At 38.2% G+C, this 16812-nt stretch overlaps 1 protein-coding gene across 12 annotated transcripts in view; it reads right to left on the bottom strand.

Annotated features, from left to right (window-relative positions):
• Window positions 1–16812, bottom strand: part of LOC146889283 (uncharacterized) — a 174738-nt gene that overhangs the window by 123052 nt on the left and 34874 nt on the right. The window lies entirely within an intron of this gene.

Below are 16812 nucleotides of genomic sequence, written 5' to 3'. Positions count from 1 at the left end.
GAGAAGCATGGTATTCCTAGGCCCTCTGCACGTATATGACAGTTTTGTAGCTTGGTCTTCTTGTGGGAATCCTAACAGTGGAAGCAGGGAATGTCTCTGACTCTTTTTCCTACTTTTAAGACCCATCCCTCCTACCAAATTGCCTTGTCCAGCCTTAATAGAAGAGGAAGTGCCTAGTCTCACTGCAACTTGACATATCATAGCTGGTTGATATTCAAGGATGACCTGCCCTTTTCTAAAAAGAAACAGAGGAGGAGGAATGGATGATGGGGGGAGTCTGGGAGGAGAGGAGTGAGGAAAAACTTTGGTCTGGATAGAAATAAATAAATAAATAAATAATGAAGCAAAACAAAAAGTTCATGGGTTAATGCACAAGCACTGCAAAACAAATGAAAATTAAATTTAAAGGCAAAATAACCAGTGCTTGTGAATGAGGGAAAAATGGGAAATCTTGTACAGTTAGGGTGGGAATGTAAATTAGGACAAGTTAAGTCATGTGGAAAATAATATGGATATTCCTCAAAAAGTTACATGATCCCAAAATTGCATTCCTAGACATATATCCACAATAAAGGAATTCAGGATTTTAGAAATAAATCTACCTTCTATGTTCATTGTGATAGAATTCACAGTGGTGAAGGTACAAAATACAAACAATGTGAGAGTCTAAGGTTGGACAAATGGAAAAGAAAATGTTTATGTGTATATATACACAAATATTTTATGGCATACAGTATACATGCATATGAAGTGAAATATATATATACAAAAATAAGCAAAGTCTTCCATCTGTAAAACTGAATGTGCAGGGAAGATACTGTTTTTAAGTAAAATAAACCAAATACAGAAAGATAAATACTGCCTGCCCTATATGAGAAAAATTTAAAATCTAGAAATACAGTGGAATGATTACTTTCAAAGAGTAGAGGAGAATGAAAAGAATAGTGATATGCTTGTTGGTCAAAGAGTAAGTGTTTTGATTTTTAAGATGAAAAAGTACTATGAATCAGTGTACAGACTGGGAGATAATGTATGGTAGTGCCTCTCTTTTGTCTGTGTCTAACCCTCCTTTCAGAATTGTACTTTATGTTGAACCTTTTTTCTGATCCATGTCTCTTAAAATCTTTTACAGGTTCTCAAACAGTGGCTAAAGCACAAATCCTACAGTATCAGGATTTAATCTCTCAGTAACCTCGATTACAAAAGCCAAGTCTATTGACCTAAGCTGACAATTTAGCCAAATAGTTTGCCTACTTTTTAAACTTGACTAGCCATCTGACTATATACTGTTTTGATGCCCTAAAGGTGACCATAAAGAATAATATCCACACAAGGATTCTCAAGGTTATCCTCAGGCCAAAGGCTATTCTTCATTTTGAAAAACAGCATGAAAATGTAAGTAAACCAGAGGTGCTTTTGGAAAGGTTAGCATGACTCCCAAATTAGAAGTTAGAAATTATTTGCTAAAATTTAGAAATGAACTTTTGCCACTGCTAGCACTCTACAGAGGAGAGCTGACAATGATAATTTTTACAGGTAACTATTTTTGATTTAAAAATATTTTGTGATTGTTGAATTTCATCAAAAGTCTTCATTTTAGTCCATACAAATATGATGTCCTCCTAGAATGTGCATCATTCTCTGCGTGATTTTGAGGATATACTGGAAATCAAGCACACAGCTGTACAGTATTTCTATGTCTCCTTGGGAAAATACAAGCTAATGGTGTGAAATAGGTAAGGACAAGGAGGAAAAGACTTCCCGAGTATCCAGTGTGTGTTAGGCATGTTCATACTTAATCTTTACTTCATGCCTGCAAAAGGTGTGACTTATCTATTCATCCATTCACTAAGATGGCATGGGTATATCCAAGGTCTTGTCACTATCAAAAGAACAATTTCAGAATCATGTCTAAATTCTAGAGCCTTTTCCACTAGATAGCACATTGCCAAATATTTAATTAAATCATACAGATGACGAGTAAATAAAGCACACTGACAAGGTAGGCAGTACAGCATATGGCTGAATTCATGGAGTTTATGGTCAGACTGACCTGAGTTCAAATACCATCTGGGTGACTTTGGACAAACTACCTAACTTTTCTAAGTCCCTTTCCTTTTCTGTATGATAGACACAATAGTTAAATAAAATAATGTGCCTAAAGAACTTCACATAATGTTTTCTAGAGTAAACAATAACAAGTATTATTATGGCACTGATTTTCAGTTACTTTTTATACCTACAGCTTATTTTTTCCCATTTTGGATATGTTTTCTTCTCATCACAAAGACTGGTGGTAAAATAAAAGGAAAATTCATTCCATGGCCTCTGCCAAATATTTTATACTATAAAAGTAAGAAGCTTTGGAAAAGATATACTAATAAACATAAAAAGTACTCTGGATACAGAAAAGGAGGCCCTGGGCACTAAGAGGCAGAAAGCCAAATTATTCTCAACGATATGACAAAATAAATCTTCATTAAACTTGAGTTGACAAATGGATAACGTAAATAAGACTTGTGAGAGTTCAAAAATGGAAAGGTAACATGAGGACATTTGGTTCCATCTCTCTATCGATCCCTGGCCTTCAGCTAATTTGGTTGTGCAAGACGAACTTCCTTCTGTTTTCATTCTTTCCTGGACATTGCTTTCAAACCATGCCAAATTATTGAGGATCATATTTTCTACCACCAAGGAGCAGGAAAAATCTGGGACCTCTTGCAAGAACTTCAAAGCAAGCTATTCGGAAGGAACTAGAACATCAAAGAGGATTGTGTGAAGGAAATGGGCTTGTGGTTGGACCTGTCAGAGTGTATGGGGTTCAATGTGTCCAGAGAACTGAGAAAGAAAGATTTCTGGGAGTCTATGAAAGAAGTCTTCCTTGGACAAAATGGGGGTGATGCCTCTTGAATTCAAGCACCAAGGTAACCACCAGTGTTCTGTGATTTCCACACAGAGAAAAATGTCTAATGACCAAACAGCTCTCTACTTAAGTTGGTGTGAAGGCAGTACTGAGATTTTTAAAAAGGGGTGTCTCACTACAAATGTAAACTTGACAAATTCCCTTCACACCAGATCACAAACTACCCTACACAAGTAATATCTAGCAACTGTTTCCTCACCCGAATCCAGGATTATGGGTCTTAAAGGCTAAGAATACTTAATCTCCCAACTGTAAAGTGTTCAATTTAATAAATTAGTCAGAATCAAGCTTGGCTTCCCATAGCAACAGCATTGTCTTAATCAAGACTTCAGTTCTGCATTACAATCTCAAGACAGAATACCTTCTCAATAAGCCCTCAGTTCTGGCTCTTCACCCCACCTGCCCACATTATATACGATAATCTACTTTTTATACATTCAACTGAGTATAGTGCTTAGTCACACTAACAAAATACCCTCACAGCAATAAATACCAAACTCTCACTTTACCAAAACATCCCACGTTATAGCTTACACAATTTTAAATTAGCACATAAAATTGACCATCACAGGTACTAACACTTGCAAAACACGTAATGTGTCAAGCGAGCTATTAGTTATTTGTCCCTTAAAAAGCGAACCACTTTTCCCCAGTCCCAAATGCCTATACAATCCTACCCTTAAACTACTGGGTGACCTCCAGGTCATTTATATAAGTTTATAATTGATGGAGGAGGGTTATCTGTCTATTGTTACTTTCATTGGTTAATAAAGAGACTGCCTTGGCCTTTTTGATAGGCCAGCCCTTAGGTGGGTGGAGTAGACAGAACAGAATTGTGGGAGAAAGAAAGCAGAGGCAGGCAGTCGCCATGACTCTCCTCTCCAAGACAGCTGCAGGTTAGAATCCTCCTGGTAAGCCACCACCTCGTGGTGCTACACAGATTACTAGAAATGGGTTAGATCAATATGTAAGAGTTAGCCAATAAGAGGCTACAGATAATGGGCCAGGCAATGTTTAAAAGAATACAGTTTCCGTGTAATTATTTCGGGTAAAGCTAGCCGGGCGGGCGATGGGAAGCGGCCCACAGCTCCTTTTACATATAATGATCACTAGAGGTCAAGAGATACTCAGAAGAGCTTTTTCTAGAACCACATAAGGCAAAGAACCACAAACCTGACCAGAACTGCAGCTTCTGAAGCTGCCTACTAGCTCTCCCCCCTTTACAAGACTTCCCTAACCCTGCATCCTCAAGTGGCAAGGAACAGTAGCCCTCAGTATGTCCCTTTATACATACTTTGTATATAGTCCCTCAATATGTCTCTACCAGGTCTCTTGAGGAACCAAACATGGCCTTAAAGCTTGCTTACATTTATATCCATAATCCATTAGTCTGTGTAAAGTTATATTCATTTAGAGAAAGTATCAGCTTTATTCTGCTCAGAAACTAGAAAATCAATCTTTCTCAAGTTAATGAAAAAAATTTAACAATGCTTTCCTCTAATGAAATTATATCCTCAAACCTACTAAGGTTAGTGTATAAATGAAAAGCTTCTCTGATTTTAAAAGGCTCCCCCACCACCCGGTGTATCTTGTCTGCTTAATCATCACACCCCCTTGGGGGCTCTTATAACAGCCTCTCAGATTCCTTAGGGTTGTTCCAGACTGCAGTCCAACAATAAAAATCCAATGGAAACAATTCTGCTTATCAAGCCATGGACACAGAGAAGAGAAGCAATATTGCATTTAGGTACCAACATAATTCTGAAAACTCTTAATCCTTTTATCTATGATCTCAAATGATAATACTTTTCTCAAATAATTGTTGGTGGATTGTATGTAATTTCATATATTTAAGGTTCTATGGAAGCTATATACTATTTACCATAAAAGTACCTTAGAAATCAAGGTTTATCTGAACATAATATGATGTCCTTTGAGCTGGCCCCAATGACTAAGATCCTGTAACTATAACATTTAAATTTCTAAACTGCTTAAGAAGGGACGCTGCCCAACTCAATCACTTCCTCCTTATTTGTATGTCTGAAACAAAACTACATTAAGCTCAATAAGCTTGTCTGGGTTACTCAATTTTCTGGAACATTTTTTTCTATCTGAAGAAACTGATCAGCTGAAGGGGGCTAAATAAATGTGGAAAAAATGGATTACACAAATTTAAAGAGATGACTCCATGGTAGGACTTATCAGAACTGTTACATAAAGAATGAATCTCCAAAAGGGCTTGGTGGCATACAGCATCACAAATTCACTTAAGAGCAGAACACTCTTTTAGTAGAGCCACACTTCGTGAAACAGATGGGGAACACGATTTGGCAAGTGCTGCTTCACAGAAATGCATAATACAGCGGAATTTTATTATTACCATTTATTAGAATGTTCTATAATTTCTGCCTCACTTATCCTTAATCCTAAAAGAGCACGAAAGCTCTGAAGAATGCTTCACAGGGTGCCATTAGAGAATTTCACAGAGTATCACATGACCTTTCTCTGAATTTTAACCAGTTATAATCATTCTAGACAAATTTTGAGCTGATATGTTTCAATTAAAAATAGTGCACGCAACCAGACATGGTGGCACATATCACAGCATTTGGTAGGCTTGAGGCAAGAGGATTGTAAGTTGGAGTCCTGCCTGGACTACATAGTTTTAATTTGCCCGGGAAAGAGCATATGATTGCAAATATATGAGTCAAGAAGCAGGGACTAGGAAGATGCTGCAGTGGGTGAAGTGCTTGCTTGCAAGAATGAAAACCTAAGTCAGAGTCCCAGAACTCATATAAAGCCAGGCACAGTAGTGTGTGCTTAGAACCCCAATTCTGGAGAGACAGAGACAGGAGGATCCCTGGGGCTTACTACCCAGCTAGTCTATCTGTATTGATGAGTTCCAGGTTCAGTGAAAGATCCCTTCTCAAAAAATAAGGTAGGAAGTAATTTGCAAAGCGATCTACATTGTCCTCTCTTCTCCATGCACAGGGAGGGCAGCGGGCAGCTAGGAGCTTCTTGGCAAAGAGCACTTTCTACAATAATGGCCTTATGTTTCTCATCAACTATAACATGCAAGTGTGAAATGGATATAGCAACAGAGCTTCTTTGGAAACAGTGTCTGTATCTACATAAGTCACCTAGATGGCTAAATAATGCTTTGTGTCAGCTAAAACCTAGGTATTTTCAACTTAGCCACATGGAGGTTTTTATACCTCTTTTACTTTTTCTTTGAGACAGAATCTCACTGTCACCGAGTCCAAAGCAGCTTTCAGGGCACTTGGACTAACCAACTGAGACTCAGAACTACTCTTTCACTGATTAATTTAGCAAATACGTACTGAGACCCAACAATGTGTCTTATATTATTAAACATTAGAGATAGCATAGTGATTGAGAAAGACAACATTATTGCCCTCATGGAACTTGCATTTAATGTGGAGAACATATATGCAACAAAAATAACAACATATAAAAAGAACTTGAAAAGGTGAGGCAGGATGATCATGGTTTAAGACCAGCCTTGACTACCTAGAAAGCTCAAGACCAGCATGAACTATATAAAACGACCTGTCTCAGAAACAAAGACAGAAAGGAAGAGCGTACAGCGAGATCACATAAAAGGGGTCCCTAACCCAGATTTGAAAGCAAGGGTGGATATTTGGGGCGTTCTGAAAACGAAATAAAGCTAAGGGAACAACGGAAAGGATGGTATTCTTAAGGCATTGAAGTCATTTGAGTATGACTTGATCATAGCCACTTGTGATGGGGTGGGGTACAATACTACTATAGGGTAGAAAGGGCAATACTTCAAAAATGCTTATTGTTTTCTCACCCCCTTTCTGTTTCCATGTGAGCTGTATTGAAAATCTGAAACCTCTCCTCTCCTATCTTTTGGTAGACCACTCTTCCTCCTTCCCCGGATCTAAATGTGGTACAAATAAATTATGGTTTCCATCCTTTTTACATGATTCTACATAAGTGAACATAAGTGAACATATGGCTAGGGCCTACACTACTAGCCATCATGATTAGCCTGGTACTTGTCGCATGACTCAAGACAAACTAATTGAACCTCTTCTCCAAGTTTTCTTAAACTGGAACTGCCCAAAAGGAGCATCCTCCGTCCTGGCTATAAGTATGTAAGTGCAGACCTAACAATAGCCATGCTCACCACTACAAAGAGAATCTGCCTTCAGTACAACAATGAAGCAGAGACAAAAAGGCAGGGAGAATCAGAGAAGAGAAAGCTCTAACAAGTTTTTGAGCCACCAATTTTTAGTATTGAAAGTCAACGTGAACATTGTCTGGATTCTTGTCCTTTCAAAGACCCAGTCATTCAATTCTTTCTGTCAGCCTATGAGCTACCAGGTAGCCTTTCTCCAAAGTCTATCGTAGCCTGAGATCATTTTAAATGGCCATCCACTGAAGGATTGCATGCTTTTCCCTTAGCACTCTCCTCAGAACTGCTTATTTAGGACTCACTCAAGACCACTTCTCCAATTCTTCAGTTCATTTAGATACATCTTTACTCATTTCATCTCTTCAAAAGACTTTGAAATCAGTATCCAGAACAGAACTGGGTTCCCACAGGATGGACCAAGCTTCTGAACATTGCGTCCCTCATTTATTCTCCCTGGCAAAAACCACTGAAGCATGGAAGTAATTAGCTATGTAAGGATGAAAAAAAAAAACGTAACATGGCCCTTTTAAGAAACTTTGCATGGGCTTCCATCTCTGTCTTAAATTGCCCTAGACGTTAAGTTAGTGTATGAGTTTGTGGAGGGAAGGTCACAGTGCAAGGGGCAAGACAAATCCTGTAGGAGTCAACTGATTGATTCATTCACTCGACTTTCTAAAAACAGAACTCATTTTCTCTCCTAAACTAATTCCCAGTCCTGAAGCCTTCCCATTCTCCTTGTCATTCTGCCAGTCATCTACCCTTAAAATGGTGGGATTTGACATTAATTCCCTCAAACTCCTATTGTCAGTAAAGTCTGATTCCTGTCTAGTTTTTTTTTCCTTTGATACTTCATTTCCCATCTTTTTGTTCCATTATCATCACCTAAATTCATATATAGGATCCATCATTTCCTCCTTAACAAATCTCTTATTTTAAAATATTTAATTGAAAATATATTAATACTATATAATGTGATTATTTGTTAGGCATGTGAATTATATAATGACTATCACAACTGTCACTGCCTACACAATCTGGGACTACATTAGATTCCCAGTGCTTACTCATTTTACAACTAAGTTTTTACCTTTTGGTTTAACATCTATCCATCCTACCCACATCCCAGGCCCTGTCACTACTGTTCTCTGGATTTTATGATTACTGTTTCTTCCGACTCTACATGTAATGGAAATTATATAGTATTTTTCACTCCACACATGGCGTATTTCACTTAGCATAATGTTCTCTAGTGCGCTCATGTCACAAATGGCATGGTTTCCTTGTTTTGAGAGTCCGAAGAGCAGTGTACTTTATATAGATACCACATTTCTTTATCCATCCATCCATGGAGACGCTGTGAAATAATCACTAATGAGAAGACTGCACTAATGAGATCCATGCTGAGAGATAGTCCTTGAGATGATATCACAAGGAAAGATCTCGGCTATATGGGAGGTCGCAACTGTCAGCAACATTTCCCTGCCACGGCTCTTGCTCTAGCAAATAGTACTATAATCAAATCGGGGTGAAGATGTCCTCTTTGATATACTTATTACCTTTGCCCTGTGCAACTGTTAGTGCGATTAAAATCACCTGATAGTTCTATTTTCAATTTTTGAGGGTCCTTTACACTGTTGTTCATAATGACTACACTAATTAAAATTTCCTATCAACAGCGTAATAGAGCTCCCTCATCTCCACATCTTGACTAACATTTATTGTGTTATTTTTTCTTGTACTTGCCATCCTAAAACATATAAGGTCTTGTGTGGTTTTCATTTGTATCTTCCTGATGCTTAGTGTCACTAATCAACCTATCATGTATCTATTGTTCATTTGTATGCAGTAATATTATGTGTGTGTTCTGCTATTGTCTCCTACCACTACCCCAGCCACACTTAAAAGGACTAATGAGAGTATCCAAATCAGAACCCCAAGGGTCACATTGGTCCAGCACAAACAGCGGTCTCAGAGAGCATCAGGTCCAGAGCCATGATCTAGGAAGACCAGGTTCTCTGTCAGAAATTTTACCTAAAATTAGAGGGAGAAGGAAGGAAAGGGTGAATAAAAGAAGAAAGAGAGAACAAAATAAGAGAGAGAGGTAGAGAAGAGAAAAAGGAAAAAGAAAACCGAGGAAAAAAGACAAATGAGAGGCACTGATGCTGAGTGCATACATAAACACAAGGCATGAGGAAGAGTCAAGCTGTAAAGAATGAGATAGGAATGAGTCTGAAAATTATAATGAGTAAAGCAGAAGCTGGGAACCGTGGGAAAGATAAACTGAGTAGACAGAGAAATCAAGCCAGTCAAACGTGAGGAGAAACATCAGAAGCATGTTAATGGTAAAACCCTAACGGGGGAATCTCAAAATCCTGCTGTGGAAGGCCCTAAAGGTGTTGTGGAGCCAACCATCTTTCCGTGATGCCCCGTTACCCTATGTTTTCCGATCTTTGATTCTTGATTCCCCTGAATCTTCTTCCTAACTTATCACTCTATCAGGAAAGGTATAAAAATAAATCATCATTTTCTTCAAATTATAAAAAACACGTTTTGGGTAACATTTTCTAATGTTACAAAAATAAATATTTTGGAAAGCATAAAATTTTCCCTAATCCATTCCTTGAAGGTAACTAGTATAAAGATTTGATGTGTATTCTTCCAGAAGCCTTTACATGCATGCATATTTTATTACCTAAATTCATTTCTATCTTACAGAGATATACTGCAATTTACTTACTTCTTTTTTTCATTCTTTTCTGCCATCCCTTTACTTGAGATAATTTAAAAGCATCTATCATTTGCAAAAAAGAATCTAAGAAAATAATATTCTGAGAGTCTTGTTCTGTGACCCCACTATGCTGCTCCAGGCTTTGGACATAGAATCCCTCAAAAAGAATGCTCCACTTCAGGGATACTGACACTGCTGGATGCTAACTGCCCCTCCCACCTCAGTCAGTGAAGTCTCCATAGATTTTCTGGTTCTTCTGCCTAATGCAATTGCCTCTCTTTACATGAGCATTTTCTAGTCATCCCTTTTGTCTCTAGAAAAGCTGTTCTCAATCTGTGGGTCATGAACCCTTTAGGGGTTACATATCAGGTATTTGCTTTACGATTCATTACAGTAGCAAAATTATAGTTATGAAATAACAACACAATATTTTAATGGTTGGGGTCACCACAACATGAGGAACTGTATTAAAGGGTCACAGCATTAGGAGGGTTGAGAACCTCTACTCTAGAAAGCCTTCCCTTTCCTGGATGCCCCACATGTTTTCTCCCTCTTTCTCCTCCAAACCTCATAATTTAAATCACTTAATATATCACCCCAATTTATGATGGCCTATTTTTTATGATAGCTTTCTTGAGTCCCCAACTCATGAGGAGCAGGAACATATTACACCTAATTTTAGGTAACTCCCTTGATTCATGAACCTGGAGGCTATTTTGTATTTGTGGTTTGAATGGTATCTACAAGGAACATTTATATTCTAGGAGGCATATCACTGAACATCTCTAATCTGATGTTAGTGATCTGAATAATCACTAATGAGAAGACTGCCCTAATGGGACCCATACTGACAGTTTAGTTGCTAAGTTAATATCACAAGGGAAGTCTTCCCATTACAGGGAGGTTGTTGCCCTCAAACTCATGGGTCATGTGAAAGAACTACATCTTTTTTTATTTCCCATAACGAGAGAGAGAATAAGAAAGACCTAAGCCCTGGATTATCACCTAACTGCTTAATATCATGAGATAACTCTCAACCCACTCTAGAAAAAGCATATGACTCTAATCCCAGACTCATTTCAGAACAAGCAGCTTAAGATATAAACTGGGGAAATGGAAATACTTTTCTCCATCCACCTGGTAGCATAAGTTCTTACATAGCCTCCTTGTCCATGGACAGCTACCTTTTCAGGTTAAGCTTATGCCACTTTTTTTAAAAGGTTACCATTCAATATGGGGTTTTGGGTGTCAAGAGATGCTGAACAAGCCAGAAACCAAGAACTTTCCTTTAGTTACAACATTTTGATGCAAAAAGAAACCTGGCTCTTGCTAGTTTCATTTCCGAAACTGATAAGGGACCCATACATCAGCAGTGCTATTTTGACACTCCATTATGAGTCATAAAATTTCTATTCAACACCTACTCCCTGAGCCCAGGGTATTATTTATTCCAAGGTTTTGGTAAGAGGTCTCAACTAAGTGCAAGATAATCTGCTTCTGAAAACAGTTAAGAAAAGGGCAAGTTTCTTGTCATCCTCAGAAACTGATATGCAAAAAATAAATCTGACTAAGAACATGTGGGTGGGAAGGTACATGGTAAAGAGATTTTAAGAAAAACTTCTCGGATGTTGCCCACTCAGAAGCAATTGCTATGCTGTGCCTTTATTTATTTAGTCATTTATTTATTAATTTATTGTTCAGTTTCCTGTTTTTGCTTACAGCAGATAAAAACCTGGTGGCAACGATTTTAATCTTCTTTGTCAGCCTTCCAAGCTCATGGTAGGGAGGGAAAGTTAGGAATCGTTCCTGTCTTCAGGTGGAAAACCAAAGTTCAAGAAAACAGGTTCCAGCAGCAAGTGAAAAATGCACATGATCCTCCACAGACTGCTATGTAGACATTTGGAATTCTTATAGATCTTGGACAGGGAAGGCATGTAAGTTGGGAATGTAGTTAACTGTCAGGCATGCTCCTTGACACTGTGAATCTGGAAGATGGAGCTTTAAGATGTGAACAGAGTTGGGGGGTTTGTTTACCTAGCTAGTGGGGGTTTGAAATTTCAAGGGTTCAATTATTCTTTCCTAAATACGTTACTTTATTCCTGCACTCTTCTCTAAGAGGCAAATAGCCACAGGAAGCATGAAATACAATCAGCAACATTTTAGTAAGATCTTAATGTGAATTAATTTGTCAGATTTTTTTCACTGAGAGAAAGCCATATATAAAAAGCTTTCCTACCTTCTAAAATGAATTCATAATCATCTCTGTCAAGTTATGAATATCAAAATAGATGTGAGAGACTGACAACCTCACTTCCAGCCTCTTTATTTTTTTAAATTTTTCAATTTTTTTGAATAGTAAAGTTGTATCATTTTTACTCTAAAGAGATTTAAAAATACCCATGTACTTTTTAATTTAAATTTTTCTAATCAAAGGGCCTAAAAGTTATTGGGTCTTTATATAGAAAGCCATAGATATAAGGAAGTCCAATTGAGAGCCTACATTGGGCAACCTCCTCTTCGTCTCTGAAATGCATCACCATCTTTCTTTACAAAGGTTTTCTGAGTCATTTGTCTTTATTTCTGTTTTCAGAATAGAATGCTGAGTCCCTGTTCACTGCCTAAGCACTAGCTATTCTCTCAATTAAGAAGTGTATCTCCCTGCTCTTGTTTGCAAAAGTCACGTAGCCCTTTCTCAAAAAGGGCTTCCTTATCTAGAGCATGTCTGCCCTAGCACACTGCCAGCTCGCTGTCTTCAGAACATTTGTGAGCGCCTGGTTTCATCTGATTATTCTTATGTGCTTTCTTTTTTAAATGGCTTCCTTTCTCTCTGAACCTTCAAGGAGAATTGCATCAGGACACAAACCATATGTGTTTTGTTCACAGATGGGTCTAGAGCAGTCTCTGGCTTATAAAAAAATCACTCAATACATATTTTATGAATAAATAAATGACAAGATGAGTTTGCCCTTCCTCTCCACCTACTCTAACCCAACCTGGACATTCTGTGAGCATCTTAGAAACACTTCTCATGGGATAAGGGTACATCTCAGTGGTAGAGAATTTGTCTGACATGAGCCATGCCATATGTTTAATCTCCATGGCCACCATTCTTGTTTCATTCCTGTTGCTATGATTTTAAAAAAAAATCTGACCAAAAGCATCTTGGGAGAGGAAAGGACTTATTTCCACTTACAATTCTATATCACAGTCTCTCATGAAAGGAAGTCAAAATAAAGTGTCATGTCAGAAACTTGAAAACAGGACGGCTTACTATTCCATACTCCATTACCTCTGACCAAGGAACTTGCTAAACAGCCAAAAATGGAAAGCAGGAACCATAGAGAGTGCTGCTTTCTGTCCCAATTGCAGACTTGTACTTATCTAGCTTTTGTTAGACAACCCAGCCATCATGGGATGGTACTGCCCACAGTAGGCTATGTCCTTCTATAATAATGAGAAATTAATATAATGACTGTGTCAAATTGACAGTTGAAGCTAACTAGGATACTTCCTAAATAAAATATTGAAAAGTTTAAACTGTATTGCTTAAAAGGTCATCAATATTGAGACTTACCACAAATCTATTCATTTACAGTAGAAGGAACAAGTACACTGATGACTCTTTCACATCAAGAACTTCCAGAAATGTTGACCTCTGTACAACCTCCAAAGAAGCATAGCTGCAGTAAATTCTACAGCCTTCCTCTAACAGCAAGTGCAATGTTCAGCAGAAAGAAGAAGCACATGACACGATACCAGAGGCAGAATGGACCCCATATGACTAGGCACCAGAGACAAAATTAGTCCTAGAGGGAAACCAGCTAGTAACCCCAGTGACCTCATCCCCATATAATTAGAGCACACAGACAAAGACTTGAAGGGGAGCACAGTTCTTAGTAGTCTGCCAAACACTGCTCTGGATCACAGAAATGGCTAGAAGCCTTTAAGGAGCTGCTAGGAGGTAAGCAGCCAGTTGCCTACCAGCCTCTCCTTTGAGACGACTGTCATGAGAATTTCCTTATCAGTTCTCGAGTTCTGATAAGCTACGGAGTTTCTGCTATATCCTTTCAGGAAAATAAAACTGGTTATGTATAATATATAACATTCGTTTGAATTTAAATTTACAAGGTATAAATAAAATTTATAAATATAAACTTACATAAGGTACATATTTTGCAGAATATAAAACTGCTAAGCAACAGCTTAGAATGAGCTACTCAGCAACGTGGCAACCCACAACTCATATTACAACAATCCAGGCTCTATTGTTTCCCTGTCATCCCTTTCAGTGTGTAGACAAGGACCACACAGAGCTGGCACTTTAAGCTCATTCTTCTTTTGGCTGTCTGTGTAAGTGATACACTGTCGAAATCTAGAAATGACTCACTGGGTCTTTACTAGCTGAATCAGTCTGACCTTGGCCTTGTATTTTATATGTGAGATTGATGGGCCTCAGACAGAAAGAAAGCAACCTTGTTGTTTACACCACAATATGCTGTAAAGAATTCCCTGCTGGAGAGTTGAAGTTAAGAGACATGAGAGCTGAAATGTAGCTCAGTAGAACATTTGCCTAGAATACATGAAGCCCTGGGTTCCATCCCTAGCACCACAAAAATGTCAATGTATGTACTTAATTCTTCTAACAAATACTCTGACACAGTCCCAATGCTGCTTGGCAACCTAACCTAGCCTTGCTGACACAGGAAAAACTGAAGTCAATGACCATTTGCTGCAGAACACCCTAGAAGTGTTGTCTCGTGTCTGCATAAAATCACCTGAGTTCATTTTGACCATGCTTTTATTTTAGGCAAGTCTCCACTCACCTCAGTCTAAAGAGGATACGACCTATTTGCAAAGATTTCTAAATATGATCCACCACGTCTCCCGTCAGCTACTATTGTCGTCTGTTTGCCATCGTATTTGTAAGTCCTCCGACTTTTATATTGACCACCAAATCTCTCCATGGGATTTAGTAGAATGAAACACAGAGCTCAACACTGAGTATATGTAGAGTAATTAGTAGATAAATAACATATCCCATGACGGCCAAGAAATTATATTACAAGAAGAAACTCAAACTGAAACACAAAAACAAGCATTTGACTGTAAAATATATGAAGCTATATAATGAAAAGTGTTCCAAACCAAAGGTTACATAAATTAAAGATTACTATGGGTATTAGGATGTCATTATGGCAAATGTGGCATTTGAAACAGAAAAACAGGGTCACAATTTCAGTAATGCAAGAAGGGAGTATAATTGAACAAATGTGAATAAGCAAATAAAATAAAAAGATATGTCAGACTATAAATAATTCTAGGAAGAAAGGAAATTTTTTTATTCCATCATTTTTTCTCTAGAACTGTTTAAGATGACCTTTGCATTCATAATACATAAACAGGATAAAGCAAACCAAGAAAAGAAAATGAGAACAGGAAAATCTGTTAGAACTCATGGTGTAATTGACAAAACAAGAAGGCATAGCCACTGGACACTGAGTACATACAAATGAGGAAATGTAAGGATAACCCCGTCATCAGAATTTACTGAAGAGTTAAAGGGGAAAGTGCAAAGAGTAAACACACAGGCAGTTAGAATAACAGTAACAATGGCATTAGCAGCAGCAGCTACAGATTCCTCGGATACTTTGGGGTACTAGTTCAGTGATTCTCAACCTATGGGTCATGACTTCTTTGGCAAGCCTCTATCTCCAAAAAGTATTTACATTATGATTCATAATGGCAGCAAAATTACAGTTATGAAGTAGCAATGAAAATGATTTTAGGGTTGGAGGACTCACCACAACCTGAGGAATTATGCTAAAGGGTTGCTGCATTCGGAAAGGTGAGGAGCACTGTGCTAGCTGCTTTATGTACATTACCTCATTCAATCCTTTCAGCCCTCACAAAAACACAGCAAGGGAGGGACTGTAAGGAATATATTACACTGATAGTGACTGTAACAAATAGGGATGCATTGTGTACTCCAAAATATTTTAGAGTAGATTTTAAATGTTAACAGAAAGAAAGAGAAGCATGAGAAGTATAATGGATTTAGTAGTTAGCATGATGGAATAGGTTGACAAACATGACTGTATATAGAAACATCACATTGTACTCTTTAATGTATGATACATGGTTATTATTTGTGAATTTAAAGTAAATAGCAAATTTTTTTAAAAGAAGAAACAGTACCAGAAAAATAAGGGAAATTGAACCATGTCAAACAGGACACACATAGCTAAATTATATCAAATATCAAAACCACTGCCCTTAATTATGCCTTGCAGAAAAACAGAAAAGAAGCTACAGGGAGAGAAAATTGAAGGTGTTGGGCTGAAACCTGGTGTGTATGAGAACAGGGACTTTCAGGAGTCAAGAAGGGTAATGCTCAAAAATAAGTGGAAATCAAAAGAAGGAAATATTCGCCTTTAAGAGAATGAGGAGTCTCACTTCCCTAAGACTGTGAACACTGCAGAGAAAGGGGCCTAGGAGGTTGAGACAGAGTGAGCAGATAGCAGACACGCACCAGATCCAAGAGGACCTTGAAACGGATGCCAAGTCTGCCTCCAAGAGCAAGCTGCTTATGTTTGATGACTCATTCCCCAGGATAAAGCCAGCTCTTGGCCAGCAGCCAGTAAGGATGCTGCAGCAGGGCACTTCTCCACACTGTTAAGTGCTGTCGCATCCGGACTACCTCTACCAGTCTCCAGGAAGCATGACCAAATTCTAAAACCACTTTGACTGTTTGTCATAAAACCATTTACTCCATTTGGACAAGGGAAAAAGGGACGAGAGCAAACCACAAAATGCTCTCTCCATGCCTCGGAACTGGTTCTCTATGAAAGAAGGGTGCCCTGGGGGTTAATAGTGACTGTCGACACGATATGAGCCAAAGTCATCTAGGAGACAAGCCTCCTGGCCTGCCGCTGAGGATAGTCTTCATTAAGTTAATTGCTCAAAAAGCGAATGGCACAT

Source organism: Myodes glareolus, chromosome X, assembly GCF_982192425.1.
Source record: "Myodes glareolus chromosome X, mMyoGla1.1, whole genome shotgun sequence".
Lineage (NCBI taxonomy): Eukaryota > Metazoa > Chordata > Mammalia > Rodentia > Cricetidae > Myodes > Myodes glareolus.
The sequence above is the reverse complement of the archived record's forward strand: the minus strand, read 5'-3'. Positions and strand labels throughout refer to the sequence as shown.